The sequence below is a fragment of the Phyllopteryx taeniolatus genome, chromosome 3 (assembly GCF_024500385.1).
Source record: "Phyllopteryx taeniolatus isolate TA_2022b chromosome 3, UOR_Ptae_1.2, whole genome shotgun sequence".
Lineage (NCBI taxonomy): Eukaryota > Metazoa > Chordata > Actinopteri > Syngnathiformes > Syngnathidae > Phyllopteryx > Phyllopteryx taeniolatus.
The window spans coordinates 29,734,091-29,749,503 of NC_084504.1; the positions used below are offsets into that span (position 1 = coordinate 29,734,091).

General features: G+C 40.0%; 1 protein-coding gene across 3 annotated transcripts in view; it reads left to right on the plus strand.

Annotated features, from left to right (window-relative positions):
- The window catches only part of osbp2b (oxysterol binding protein 2b), a 36,226-nt gene that overhangs the window by 6,657 nt on the left and 14,156 nt on the right, over positions 1-15,413 (plus strand). Inside the window, exon 1 of one of the 3 annotated variants that reach the window (XM_061768426.1) lies at positions 8,811-9,117. The exons of the other annotated variants lie outside the window; for them this stretch is intronic. The gene's annotated coding sequence lies outside the window, so the exon portion shown is untranslated. Of the gene's footprint in view, positions 1-8,810; positions 9,118-15,413 lie in introns of those variants that run through there. 3 annotated transcript variants of the gene reach the window in all.

Here is a 15,413-nt window from a genome sequence, read left to right on the forward strand (position 1 = left end):
GTGACAACACAGCATTGTCATCTCCAAGGGCATGCATGCTTGGCTGCTGTTGCTGGTCAGAGGCTGTGGGAAAAGCTGCGGGAAGAAAGGGAGACCTTTCCCTCCACTTTTCTTACTGGCTTTATCCCAAAGCCTCTTTTGTCACTAAGAGGAAGCTGACAGACTGAGCGAGGCTAAATATTCCTCTGGCCCCAATTTGAAAGTCAGATCACTAAATATAGACTGGGAATGCAGTTTAGCCCGCCAGTAAATATAAGGGATGGGGTTTGCATTTCATGTTATCTTGTCAAATATGGCATTCAGCTCACACTGATGAAGCGTGTGTTTCATTTCATTTGTCAAATGAGGAATTACAAGTAATTCTTGAAAGGAGGAGGGTAGGAAATTCATGCTCAATAATAATAAGATTTCAAAGACAGTTAGGATATGAATGAAGTACATACAGTATCTGACTGGGGTTTGCTGGTGGTTGAGTGTGCACAGTGGGTGACTTTGTTTGTTGTGAGCGCTTATCAGAATCTGGCATTCCTCGCTGTCGGAGTGAACATCTCGTTTGTCACAGTTGGGCAAACACACCTCACAGTTCATGAAGCTCCCCCTTTCTGTTAGGAGCAAAGAGCTGCTATTGATCCTCATTGTGTGCAAAGATTTACTGCATTGTGTGTATGAACCCACTTCTAAGGCACCTCAGTATGCTTTTGTGGGACATTTTGTGTAATATTTTAATATTATATGCAGTTTTACATTGTTATTGTTTTTTTAATCTAATTGATGCAACATTCTTAACCCTGTTAAACTACTTGTCAACCCTCTACTTAAGCACTTTTTGTTTTGTACCTACAAGTCTTCATTGGCATTCATGTTTACGTGTTTTTAAATCAGGCTTGGACTGAGTTTCAAGGGCTTTGCGCCACTTTGAGGGTTTGTTCAGCAGATGGCACTGTTCATTCAGTATGAACCCACCCTTCACGTCAATATTGGTGCTTGTGGAAGGTAGAAGATATACAGTTGTGTGCGGTCATCAGAGGTGGGTAGAGGAGCCAAAAATAGTTTTTCAAGAGTACTGTTAGTTTAGATAATATATATATATATATATATATATATTACTCAAGTAAAAGTAAAAAGTAGTCCTCCAAATAATTACTTGGGTAAGAGTACTCGACTCAACTCCACTTCATTTACAGAGCACTCTTTAAAAAAAAAACCGCAGCTGAAACCAAGTGCTTAAACAAAAAGATCGAAAAAGTAAGTATTCAGTGAAAGACACACACACAAAAATACTCAAGTACTGAGTGACTCCGAGAAGCTTCGGATTCATTTTTTTTTTTTTTTTTTTTTTTTTTTTTAAATGGAGCATGAATGTCAAATAGACATTCATTTTCAAATTCAAATATGGTCTTAAATTAACTTGGTTTACACACATGAAACAGCACAATAGGTTCACAAGTCAGCAGAGTTGCTTAATTATATAATAACATATACAGTTCTTGTAATTTGATCATATTGAACTTTGACGGGTGGCTTAACACACATTTATCAGCAATGCTGAAATCTGTTGCATTAGTCAAATACAACATGACTTCTGTCATCTTAACATCTTCCTCTTCAGTGCTGTGCATACATTGCTGATTGCTTTTATCCCTGCTCCTTTTGAATGTGCACAGCTGCAATTTTAATTCACGTGTTATGGTTGACCTACTGGTGTTAATCTGCAGAGCATTACATTTTGCAAACACGCACCGAGACAGCTTCTTGTATGTTTCTCGGGTTCCAAGTGGAGTTCCTGTTGGGTAAATTGTCGACATTTTTAGGCAGACATATATGATAGCTCATAACATAGCTGTTCTTTTTCATGGTTCATCCTTCCATTTCAAATACTGCTTATCTTCACTCAGGTACTTTACAGTCCAGAATTCATTCTTTTATATTTTAAGACTTAATTTCTTTTCCGACTCCATTTTAGTGTAGCTTCTTCTTACTGGTGCTCTCTCCGTGGTCCTGAATCTGAGAACAAGTGAAGAAAGATCAGAAAAACCATCATCACTCTTTCTTTGCTTTCCATCTCTCTGTCCTTTTTCCAGTATCACACCCTCCACGCTTCCCCTCACCACCCGAGCCCCCCCGCCCCCACATTCTCCCCAGGACTCGCTCTTCTTCATTCGCCTTGTTACTCGCTGTCTGGTTTTCCTGCCTCCTTCTGGTACCCTTGTCTCTGTTGGCGAGCACTTCACCCTATTTTCTGTGAGATTGTTTTTTTTTTTTAAACTTTTGAATAGAAAGAGTATTTTTTTTATTGCTATTGTCCTGAGAATTCTGAAGGGGAAATAGTAAAAGGATAAATCACAGGCTTGCTCTTGTAAGTATTTGGCTCATCTTCCCTTTATGTCAGCGTCATGTGTATGTTGTGTGTAGTGTGTGCGTGCGTGTGTGTGTGTGTGTGTACATGAGCTACTCTAGATCCCTTATTGCTGGTGCTAATGGATTATCTCCCATTTCCACTGTGACACCACTGATAATTTAACATCTGTATGGATCTGTTTTAAGGAGAACTATACTTATGTCGTGTAGTGTGCTTAATCAATCTGCAGCTGCCTTATTTACATATTTGTTGTAGGACCTGTGATGCACCCGTCCTACTTTCTGTGCTTGTTTCGGAGAAGATGTTCCGAAATGTTAGATGACAACATTACCATGTTTGTCTTGGATGTCAGGACATGCCCAATGGAGGGTGATTTGCTAGGTCGTCTACAGTGAATGTTCTCGATACCACATGATCTATCATATCAAACATCAGAAATGAAATCAGAAATTTGGTTTTTTTTGGGATTTATTTTGCCATATTAATATTCCTTCAGCTATGTCTGCTATATAAAACATATATAATAATTTTCCTCTGTGCCACAACATGGACCACCCCAGATAGCCTAAAAATACAAATTACAAAAGCCTCTGTTTGGGCAAAATGGAGATTAAAGCACAGCGTACAAACAATCTGCAGAACATGCTCAACATAGTCTGTTGGTGTCCTGATTGATGTTAGTAAAATACTGTATAACGGTAGACAGACCATGCAATTGATTATATGTGGGAAATACAGAAATGTCATTGTGCTGACCTTATTGTATTGCATTATATAAGCAAGATGTCCCTCATAAATCATTGAATTTATTTTTGCTATATGTGATCAACTGCTGCTATTTTATATTCAGCTCTGTTTAAATCAATTCACATAATTATTCAACATTTTGGATCCTTCTCCCTCAGAGTCAAACATCCAAACTATGGCTTTCAGGAACCTTTATTTCTTTTACTGGACTGAATGGTCACTGCACACCTGACTTGATGACTGGATTCATCCACATTTGAGATTCAACTGTAATGTCAAAGTGATGTAGTTCTATGAAGTATTTGCATCTGATTTCATCGAGTGCAGGTTAGCAAAGGAAGCAACAGTCCTCACACTTGTGGTTCATGGAAACTTTGGTTTTGACTTCCTTTCTTTCTTTTTTTAATGCTTTCGAGTTGAGTCTTTCAAGTTCTTCGTGTTAGTGGACTCTAGACATCTCCGTGATGGTGAGGAAATACAGATTGGAACATAATGCCATTTGTTTGGCTTGGATCAATATCATTTCCACATCTTCGTAATAGCTCAAACTTTGAAAATGTCACCTTCGGGTTTCCTTAATTTCTGAATTGAGAGAGTTTTGTTTCTTGAACTGAGCCGTTTGTCTGGTTTTAATGAGCCCAGTTACTTTCTCTCTCAGGCTGCGGGGATTGTTTGTGTTCCTGTATCTTAATGCAATAAGTGGCTTAATGAGTTGGCGCTATGTTTAGTTTGGCTTTTAACTGTCTCTCTTCCAGCAAACAAACTGGGAAATGTTAACACCTGTTTAACATTGACATTTCCAATGAATGCTAAGCAACGTTTAGACCAACATAATTTTACCTTCAGAGTCTTCTCATGCAGATGGTACTGTATTTGTTGTACTTTCTCTGTAGAAATATAGTTATTTTGTTAACATAGAACCACTTGATTAGCATTAGAGTGGAAAAGCCCTGTTTAAATGCCAGATTTTTGTGATATAAAATAAATAAATAAATGAGACGAAGATAAATAATTTCAAAACATTTTCCACCACTAATGTGATCTACCTTATAATCTGTAGAACACAATTAAAAAATTTTTTGAGAGGGGAGGTAAACATAAACAAGTGAGGTAATGTGGTTGCCTAGAATAGCTGAAATTCATTTCGGGGTTAATGAGTGGCACTTTATGGTAGCAGGTGTGTGCTGAATCATTTAACATGAGTTTAAATTTGATTGGTTAATACTGAACACAGCCACATCCCAGTAATAAGAGGGTGTGTACACTTGTGCAACCACATAATTTCAGTTGTTTATTTTTACTTCCCCCCCCTCAAAAACATTAAACAAAAAAAAAATCAATTGACTTGTGCAGGTTATAGGTCAAGTTAATGGTGGCAAAATTTATAAAAATGATTCATCTTTACGTCAATATTTTACATCACAAAAACCTGGTATTTGAACAGAGTTGTGTAGATTTTTATTTCCACTTGGGACAGTTCACTGTGCATCAATTATGAATTGTGAAAGATTTGCTCTTAAGAATAATACTAAACAAGACATTGCATCAAGTAAGCAGACTTTCATTCAAAGCAGTAAGACCCCAACAATGTCAAAATACTTTTGTCCAGCTTTGTTCATATTTATCAAAGGAGGCAGTTTCAGTTTTTACCATTTACTATTTTAAATTAAGTTTTACTATTTACTTTTTGCATTTGTGTGACTGTTAAGAATGAATGTCCTAAAATGTGATGCATGTATGCCTATAACCTCTGCTTCCATTATTTCAAGTTGGATTTTTATTTTTATTTATTTTTTTAAGAACAATGATAAAATGAGCATGCATCACACAAAAGGGTACTGTTTCCATTTGCTTGATTTAAGTACATACACGGGAGAACAGAGATGATTATGGTCAAGTATCAAATTAGTTGAGCGTTTTTGCTTCAGTGCTTCCCAAAAGATCCTTCGGGACATGAAGGCTATGCTATTATTTACAGTCCAGTAATTCGTCCCTGTCAGCAGTTCTCACCTCACTTACCAACCACCATAAACCCTTTTCTGTTGTAACATGATTAAAAATATGTCTACAAACCTATTGTGATGCTGAATTACTGTATTTATTTGGAAGTTTCACCAATGTTTTTAACACAAAGCAAAAAATATATCATCACAATGTTAATTGTATTGCGAGTGACAATAGCATATAAACGTACAAGGGTACCGAAAAGGGGAACGACTTAATAGCCATTGGGCCTTCGGACTTCCGAGGGTCCACAAACTAATTTGCAATACAGTAATAAAGGGGCTACAAAAACAATGCAAAACTGCATATGAAACCACTCTGCCAATATACCAAGACTGCTGGAATATGTGTATGAGATGATTAAAACCATCTACAACCCCAATTCCAATGAAGTTGGGACATTGTGTTAAACATAAATAAAAACAGAATACAATGATTTGTAAATAATGTTTGACCTATATTTAATTGAATACACTACAAATACAAGATATTTAATGTTCAAACTTATAAACTTGATTGTTTTTAGAAAATAATCATTAACTTAGAATTTTATGGCTGCAACGCGTTCCAAAAAAGCTGGGACAGGGTCATGTTTACCACTGTTACATCACCTTTTCTTTCAACAACATTCAATAAACGTTTGGGAACTGAAGACACTAATTGTTGAAGCTTTGTAGGTGGAATTCTTTTCCATTCTTGCGTGATGTACAGCTTCTGTTCAACAGTCTGGGGTCTCCGTTGTTGTATTTTACGCTTCATAATGCGCCACACATTTTCAATGGGAGACGGGTCTGGACTGCAGGCAGGCCAGTCTAGTACCCGCACTCTCTTACTACGAAGCCACACTTTTGTAACACGTGCAGAATGTGGTTTGGCATTGTCTTGCTGAAATAAGCAGGGGCGTCCATGAAAAAGACATCGCTTGGATGGCAGCATATGTTTCTCCAAAACCTGTATGTACCTTTCAGCATTAATGGTGCCTTCAGAGATGTGTAAGTTACCCATGCCTTTGGCACTAACACAGCCCCATACCATCACAGATCCTGGCTTTTGAACTTTGAGTCCATAACAGTCCGGATGGCCCGGAGGACACAACGTCCACAATTTCAAAAAACAATTTCAAATGTGGACACGTCGGACCACAGAACACTTTTCCACTTTGCATCAGTCCATCTTAGATGAGCTTGGGCCCAGAGAAGCCGGCGGCGTTTCTGGGTGTTGTTGATAAATGGCTTTTGCTTTGCATAGTAGAGTTTCAAGTTGCACTTACGGATGTAGCGCCGAACTGTATTTACTGACATTGGTTTTCTGAAGTGTTCCTGAGCCCATGTGGTGATATCCTTCACAGATTGATGTCGGTTTTTGATGCGGTGCCGCCTGAGGGATCGAAGGTCACGGCATTCAATGTTGGTTTTTGGCCTTGCCGCTTACATGCAGTGATTTCTCCAGATTCTCTGAACCTTTTGATGATGATATGAACCGTAGATGATGAAATCCCTAAATTCTATGCAATTGTATGTTGAGGAACATTGTCCTTAAACAGTTCCACTATTTTCTCACGCACTTGTTCACAAAGAGGTGAACCTCGCCCCATCTTTGCTTGTGAATGACTGAGCAATTCAGGGAAGCTCCTTTTATACCCAATCATGGCACCCACCTGTTCCCAATTAGCCCGTTCACCTGTGGGATGTTCCAAACAGGTGTTTGATGAGCATTCCTCAACTTTCTCAGTCTTTTTTGCCACCTGTCCCAGCTTTTTTGGAACGTGTTGCAGCCATAAAATTCTACGTTAATGATTATTTGCTCAAAACAATAAAGTTTATCAGTGTGAACAATAAATATCTTGTCTTTATAGTGTACAAATTCCTTGTGTGTTTTTTTGGACATACTTGGCAAATAAAGATGATTCTGATATAGGTTGAACATGATTTTCAAATCATTGTATTCTGTTTTTATTTATGTTTAACACAATGTCCCAACTTGATTGCTTTCTCAGTGTAGACCAGGGCTGGGCCGTGAATTTTGCCAAGCGGCCACGTGGGAAACTACTGTGGTTGTCGAGCGCCACGCCAACATGCTAACTGCAAATATCTTCCATATTAATTTGATGTATTTATACAAACCAGTAAATTGTAAGTTTTAATAAGATGCTACTTGTTTAGCTATGGTATGTGTTGTTACAGTTGTTAAAAAATATATAGATATCGCTAGCCTAATAGCAAAGTTGCCTAAGTCATATTTGAAAATTTTTTGGAAAGCAAGAAAAAAATAATTCAACAAACAAAACAAGAGGAGTCCACTTGACTCAGACTGTACACAGACAAAGGAAAAAAAACACAATTGCTCGTAAGAACATTGCTATTTTTTTTTTATTGATACGGTGACAGTGAGTTAAAAATGACTGAGGCAATTATGCCATTTGGCTAATGATATGTTCAACAAAATGATGAGTCATATAAAATAAATATATATTTATACATGACATGATATCACTATTTAACAACATGCAGGAAAAACATGTCTAGAGTGTGCATCAATTTTTCTACATTTATAAAGTGCAACGACATGCGCACCAGATACTAGCTAATATTACCCGTTCCTAGCTCCGACTCTCAAAAGATTAACCAGGGCAAAGCCCCCTTTCCCCTTCTCTGTGCAGGAAATACGAACGTTGCTAACGCGAGGAAAAAAAGTCGTCACTTTCAGACATGCTGCTCTTGCACGTGTTTGCCTGTAGCGTCCACGCATATGTACACAAACACAACAAACAGCCCTTTCAAAATAAAAGCACCACATTTATTTTACATTTTATTTTGACAGCATAAAGACCTCATGAGGGTTGGTCAGGGAATGCCCAGGTCTGGTGTCGAGCCATATCTCTGTGTTGCGAGACCAAGATTTGCCTCCAATTGGGGAAAGATGGTCAAGGTACATACCAAAATATGGAAAGAAATGGGACACTGTTGGAATCATGCTCGTCTCTTCTTCTTGGTCATTATATTGGTGCACTTGAATAACTTACCGAATACCCTCACAATAAACGTACAGTTGTAGAGTACCAATGACTTCTCAGTGGAAGGTCAAAAGGTGAAATTGAGCTTCTTATTGGAAAGAAAGATTCTCAGAAAGGCTAATGGAGCAGACAGGGAAAGGATGGTGTGTTTGTTATCTTTCCCTCGGTGTCGGCACACCACTCTGACTGTCTGACTCAATATTTCATCGCTTAATCTGATGCATAGGTTTCTTTTTGACGCATCGTAGCCTAACTTAATACCAGGACATTTAGCTTTCCAGAAATAGCCGACTTTTGCTGTCAGCAGCAGACCGACAGGGATGGTGGCGAGGCGGAGGCGGTTGTGACGGAGCTTTGCATTCTGTTCTTAGTTGAGCAGATCTGTGTTGGCCGACCTGGCCGGTCCTGTCTCCTCTCCGCTTCTACTCCCCCCCCTCCCTCTTCAGTCTGCACTGCATTGAGAGAAGTGTGTGGAGGGGAATTGAAAATGTGCAAGGCTATGTGGATGTGTGTGGCGTATGTATTTCCGGAAGCACAGCAGGAGAGGGGATGGGAATGACTGGAAGGAGCGTCTGCGTTCACACTGTACGTATGTGCGTGACTATGCGTGTGTGTGCGTGTACACTGCAATGCTGACTGGAAAAAGTGGCTGCCTCAGCCCTCCCCCCGTCCACCCTGCGATGCGTTTCGAGGAGCGTGGAGTGGAATCAGGGCCGCGCAGAGTGGGATGAAGGGCCGGAGATGCTGGGAGCAGAGAACCGTCCGGTCCCTCTGTGCCTCGGGCTGCTTGAGTAAACTCAACCAGGGTCAGTACCGCTCTGGCTAAAAACACGGAGCTTTCACACTCCTATCCATCCGTCATACGAAAAACCTTCGCATCATGCTATGTGAATCTCAGCCTAGTTGAAGTCGTCATCCATCCATCTCCTTCTGGCATCTGACGTCGAGGATGCTTGGAATTGGGCTGCCTCCTCCTACAATGCAGCAAATGCAGGTATATGCTGTGATAGGAAAAGAAGCAGCCTGTTCTGCCATTTGCCCTTCTCACTGCATCTCTGTCCGTCTTCCCTCCATGCCATTTTAAATCCCACTTCCTCTCTCTTCTTTGCGCCTGCTCCACTTCCCATTTGCATGTGTGGAGCTGGAGGTTGCTTGCCGACCTAGCGGTTGTGTTGTGTTTGATTGTGACTGCTAATTATTTGTAGAAAATGCTTTGCTTCAGTTGTTCCATTTCTATTGTGAGAAAGTAGACTACACATTTACCAAATCAATACTCTTGTACCAAGAACGGTTACAATACTTTTTCTTTCCTCCTTTCCTTTCGTGCCTCTGGCAGTGTTGGACAATTTTATGTTGAGCAGCTGTGCTCTTATGCCCTGGGCTTTCTGCCCTCTCTCGCTGCTGTTTGTTCACTGAAATGAGCTTGACATTGGCACCATAGATGGTATTATTTTAAGGCTTTTCACTGTCAGCTTCAGCACTCACGCCTCGATATTGAAGGCAACTCCCAAACAATGAGTCATATCCATCACGTTTCCACCCTGAATATTACTCATTGTAACATTCTTTTTGTTGTCTGCTGCACTAGCAACGTAAAGAATCTAAACTAGTACACAGTGTTGCACAGGCCACCAGCAATGTTGAATTGTTAAAAAAAGTGGGAAACATTGTGGAGCACTGTAGTTGTGTTTGTGTGTCCGACAACACAAGCCGCAGTTTGTCCAATCAAAAGCGCGTGAATGAAGCTGTAGGTGCCAAGTAGTAGCCTTGATTTTAAAGCTATACACAACCACAAAACACAACAGTTGTTTCTGTCCTGCCAAGAGCCAATTGTGCAATATGCAAAGAAAAGTCCTACCTTCCCCCCCCCCCCCCCCCCCCCCCCCGCTAAAACAGCAATCAGTCATGTAGTTAGTGGTGACAAACTATTTGGGAGCGAATTATAATGTGTGCTAAACATTGTGACGTTGTGGACTTCCACTTTGAAGGTATTTTCCCGCACTGGATCTGTTTAACTTTTAATTGAAGACTCATGTTATATCACTTCTTTTGATAAGCTGGTTCAATTACCGTATGTTCAAAAATTCACTACTTATTAATAATGGATATTGCTAAAAATTAGGTAATTCCTTCATGATTTGTTGATTATGTATTGTTAATACAGGTTGAAAAATGAAACGTGCAATATTTATAAAGGTCATTACCGAAGCAAGTAAATCAATTTTAAAAAAGTTTCAGTTAGTCCACCTTTCTTATTCTTTAAATTACTTGGTTAAGTAGAGGCGCCAGGCTAGTGTAACTGTGTACAGGAGCAAACTTGCTGGTCCCAACTGTATAAAGAAAAGTCTTCCTAGCACATTTATTCTCAAAATCACAATTTCAATATTTAGCGGCTGTTGTATGCTAGTGTCATGGTTTTGGGCAGGAATTTACACAGCATTATACAAAAGCTACAATATGACTTAATTGAAAACTACAGACCACATGTGATCGTTGTCGGTTGGTGTTTGTGTTATTAGCATAAGACATCTGCAATCCATTTGGCAGTCAGTCAGTCACCATTCGACTGAGTGCAATAACTCGGAGCTTGCCATCATTCCGGCATGCTTGACGAAGGAAATCCAACCGCTGGGCATCGGTGTAAACAGGGCGTTCAAAGTGAAGTTGCGAGCGGCGTGGGAGCGATGGATGACAGATGGCGAACACATCTTTACTAAGACTAGGAGGCAGCGCCGGCCGAGCTAGTTACGCCACAATTTGTGAATGGATTGTGGATGCTTGGGCTAACGTGTCTGCTTGCACTGTTGTTCGAGCTTTCGTAAAAGCCGGCATCATTTCTGAGGGGCCTCACGGCAACGAAACTGACTCCGACAATGACGAGAGGGAACCTGGCGTGTTTGATGGAGAACTTGCCCAGCTGTTAATTTCGGATACAGAAGATGAGGACTTTGATGGATTTGTTGATGAGGATTGATCTAAAAACTAACGTGAGTACATTAAATACTTCAATAAAGTACAACGGAACTCAGTTTTGCTCCCGCTGCCTTTTTAAAAACATTGTTTTAGCGGGCATGCATGCTACCATATGTTTTAAGCTAGCATATGTTTTACCATGCCTGCGCCCAATAATACAGTGCACCTTATTTATGTGTTAAATAGAGAAATAGGCCCCATAACTGAGACTGCGCCTTTTAATACTGTGCGCCTTATGGTTGTGAAAATACGGTAATTCTATGAATTGAAGTATCATGAGAGGTCTTTTGATTGGCACGCTTGTGGATCAGCATGTGCGATTCTTCACTTCCTTTTGTAGTATGTTGAGTCCACCATTTTAAAATGTGCAGATATTAATGTGAATACTTAAAGAGTGCTTAGAGGCTACTAATAATACCGGCAGTGATCTCTGCCCTGGTTTTGGTGGCCTTCATCGTGGCTCATTATCTTGTAGCACTGACACCAGGCTACTTTAGTGTGATGAATCTCCATCTTGCCGCGTTATTGGGGCATTGACTCATGGTTTACGATCTCACTAAATTGTTTTTCATTTCCATCATTGGTGTCCAATGTAAGACATTAGCGGCAAATGAAAGGAGACTTCCTATCAGCAGTATTTTATTCCAGATTCCAGAGTTCACCAAGAATAGACTGAAATGTCCCACTAATAGTCCCTGCAAAAGAAAAGCATGCTTATCCAACAATCAGAAATCAAAGTGCTTAATTCTTCACAGTAAACTGTCTTTACTTTTGAGGTGTTCAGAAGGAATATCAGCATAAGCGTGACAAGTCTGTTTTACTGTTGGAAACAGATTAAATGATTGACAGGCTAACGTTGCTAGCTAACCTTTATTGAGACTATTGGCTTGCAATGAAGCAATAGAATAGACAGCTATTTTTCAAATAAAAATCCATCAGAATACAAGGAACCACTGTGGCATCTTAAAGTAAAACAGTCAAACTATTCTGGGATAAAAGGGACACAGATCCTCCTTTCTGCTTGACCTAGCAGCCAAACAGGACAAAAAACAACCAAAAAACCAACCAAACAAAAAAACAGCTCGTTACGCTCTTCTTTTGTTACTTTTCTCAAGGTGTAGCTGACTACACAAGATAGTTCTTGTCAATACGAACACTACATTGACGAAATTGTGGACGGCCCATTTTGTTTCGGCTACATTCTCCCTTTCATCTTCTCAGCATATAATGTAATGAAAATGTTACAAAAATGAAACCCATTGCTTAATTCATCTAATGAATCTTCCCTAGCTTCTTTTTGCTGTGCTGCACACAGCGTTGATGGGCATTGATGAGATGCTTTACACACGCTCTCATTTGCTTGTGGAGAGCCGAGTGCTGCGTTAGTGGCTTTAACCTCTCGTCTGCTCTGTCTGTCTCCTTATGATGTATGGAGCCAGTTAGCAAATACTGGCCAAATACTGGCCAGTATTACACTTCTCTACCCCCCCCCCCCCCCCCCCCCCCCCGGAGTCCCATCCTCTCATCTAGTGTGTGCTCTCCTCTCTTTGTATACGCTCATATATTCCCTCCTTCACACCCCATCAAAACAGCACTAAAAATACAGTACCCAGGGTTTTGGGTTAGTAATACATGCAGGAAAAATAAATATTTCATTAAATGCATCTTTTTAGGGTATTTGAAACATAAGAACGTTTAAAAAAAAAACAGAAATAAATAAATAAATCTCTGTGGCAATTTATGGCCTGCCCTGTATATTTGGGTAGACCACATTTCCTGGACTGCTCGTAGATAACACTCATTTATACAAAAGAGAGGCATGCCGTCTTTTACTTAATATTCATTGTGCATTTCTGCTTTCCGGAAACTACAATTTTGTTTATGAGGCAGACGTAGTAATTACTATGCTACTGGGCTGCCCCCTTTCAAACTAAAGTATTCCAAAAATAACAATAGAGTAATAGTTTGTCAATTAACGAAATTTAGTCAAAATGCCTGTCTCAAAATGCCTTTTGACAGGCCCAGGTGAATGTCAGTATATATTGGACATCTGCAATATTGTTGAAGTACTGTTTGATGTTGTACATTATTAGTTTTTTGCTCAGTTAAGGGGGAGTTTGCAATTAAAAAAATAATAAAAAATGAAAACGTAATTAAGAAACCTATACAGCTGAGAGAATTCAGAAGCGATGCGGACTTAGCAACGTTTCTGTGTAACAGGTATGCTTATCCCCCCGTTTTTGATTTTTAATCGTACAATTGCTTTGGTCAGCGACTCGGATGGGCGGGCGGAGCGTCAGTAGGGAAATGAGGCTACATTCAAATCCTGTTAGTTTTAAAACGGCAAACTCCCCCTTCAGTTCGGCAATACGATTGTACATGGAGGATTTCACTTTGAACATCAAAGACTCGACACGGATCCCGCGTGTACTTTTCGATGAAGCTTTCATCCCAACTTGCAACTGGCGCTTGTGTTTTTGGAAGGGGAATTGGCTCAGCAGGCGTTGCTGCTATAAACAGTCCCTGTGGTAACCAACATGCTTGTGGACGTGACAGTTTATTTTAAGTGGCATTGCTGAGAGCTGCTAAACTTGCTGGCAGATTGCGTTTGAAGAGGAAGAGCTTTGCAGCAGCAAAAGTATTTGCCGCTTCGAACCTCCCAAGTACTGCCTATCTTATATTGACTATGACACTGGGCTGTTATTGACAGGTGTTGCTTGTTAGCACGGTTTATGTTGCGTAACACAAAATGAAAAGAGGTACTATAGATGTGAGTCGCGACATGGGAGTCGTGCCAAAGACAGACTAAGTGAAAATGTTATTGAAAATTACTAATTAGTCCAAGAGCTGTGTCTAAAAATCTGTCTTACAAAGATAATAATGCTCAGTTTTCTACATACTATAACCACAATGATAAAGTTTTTCACAATAATGCTATTACCTCAAAGCTAAAGGCATTGTTTTCCTATATTTTATCTCATGAGAATGTGGAGGTGTACCTAATGGAGTGACTTGCTGAATTTGTCGATTTGGTATCCCTAAAAACTTAGTCTCTTCGCCTTTAAAGGGGATATATTTTGCCAAACTAACTTTTTCTAGTATTTGGGTTGTCATATTGTCTCTATGATGCCTCAGCAAACGTGAAATATGAATTAAAATCGTCAACACATCCCCGGGTTTTGCTGCCGAGAGGCCTGAAATCAGGTCATTTGAATTTCTCGAGCTTATCTACGTCACTAGCGAAGATCTCCGCCTTCCCTTTCCGCTCCCGAGCCAGCGCTGTCAACATAACAAACGCGTTTGCTCTCATAGGTGGGTCTTCTACACCGAGGCAAGGGAAGGGAAGGGAAGGGAAGGGGAGGGGAGGGGGCGGTCTTTGCCAAATATGGACAAAGCGGATACAAAACTGGGTCAATCAGAAGTAGCTGTCAGAGGGGCCGTTTCTGGACACTCGTGTGACAAAACCAAGGTGTTTTTTGAAATGAAATTGTTAGAGATTCACTCTATGGAGGTCTAAATAGCCCAAATATGGAACCTTTAAGACATAAAATGTGTCAGCGTTAATTCTAAGCAAATTTAATTAGCGGTTAGTCTCGTTCTGGTCTCATGAGAGGAGGTTCAAAACCGAGCCATCCTCCCCAATTATCTCTTTGAATTTGTTTTGTTGCCATCACGCATCATCAATTTTAGCCTTCCTCAACTCTTTACTTTTGTATGATGATATTAGGCTATATTGTTGACTTTCGAAATGTTTTTTTATAATGCTGTAGCCCCATTGCAGTATATATCTGTATGGAGTCTTTCACAGCTTGTTCAGTGGCTGTAGCTCAGCAGTCTGTGAGAATGCTGCTTCTCCCTGGCTGAACTTTTGTTACCTCTTCCTGAAAATGGAAGCTCGGGAATGCAGATACGCTTCAATCCTTTCTAACATGCCCTCATTCTACTTTCTTTCTTCAAACTCTCACTTTACCTACTGCTCTTGATCGGCAATATGAATCAGATGCTAAGAAGAGCAATACTTTGTGGACATTGTCACCTTGAGTATGACATTGATATTTGAACCTGCCAATATTCACTATTTCACCGACATCCAAACATTGCTGCACATGTAATGATTTTTTTAAACCTTATAGTTAGTTGAGTGTTTTGTTCTTTGGAAATGTAATTGGTTACAATTTCAAGTTACCCTGTTGAAAATGTAACAGTAGTGTCGGTTTCTCATCTGCATCGTGACTGCCGTGGCAAATCTTTTGACAATTGTCAGAACGGCTCCCTCACAAGCACATGGTCTGAAATTAATTTACTCGGTTGTTTGAT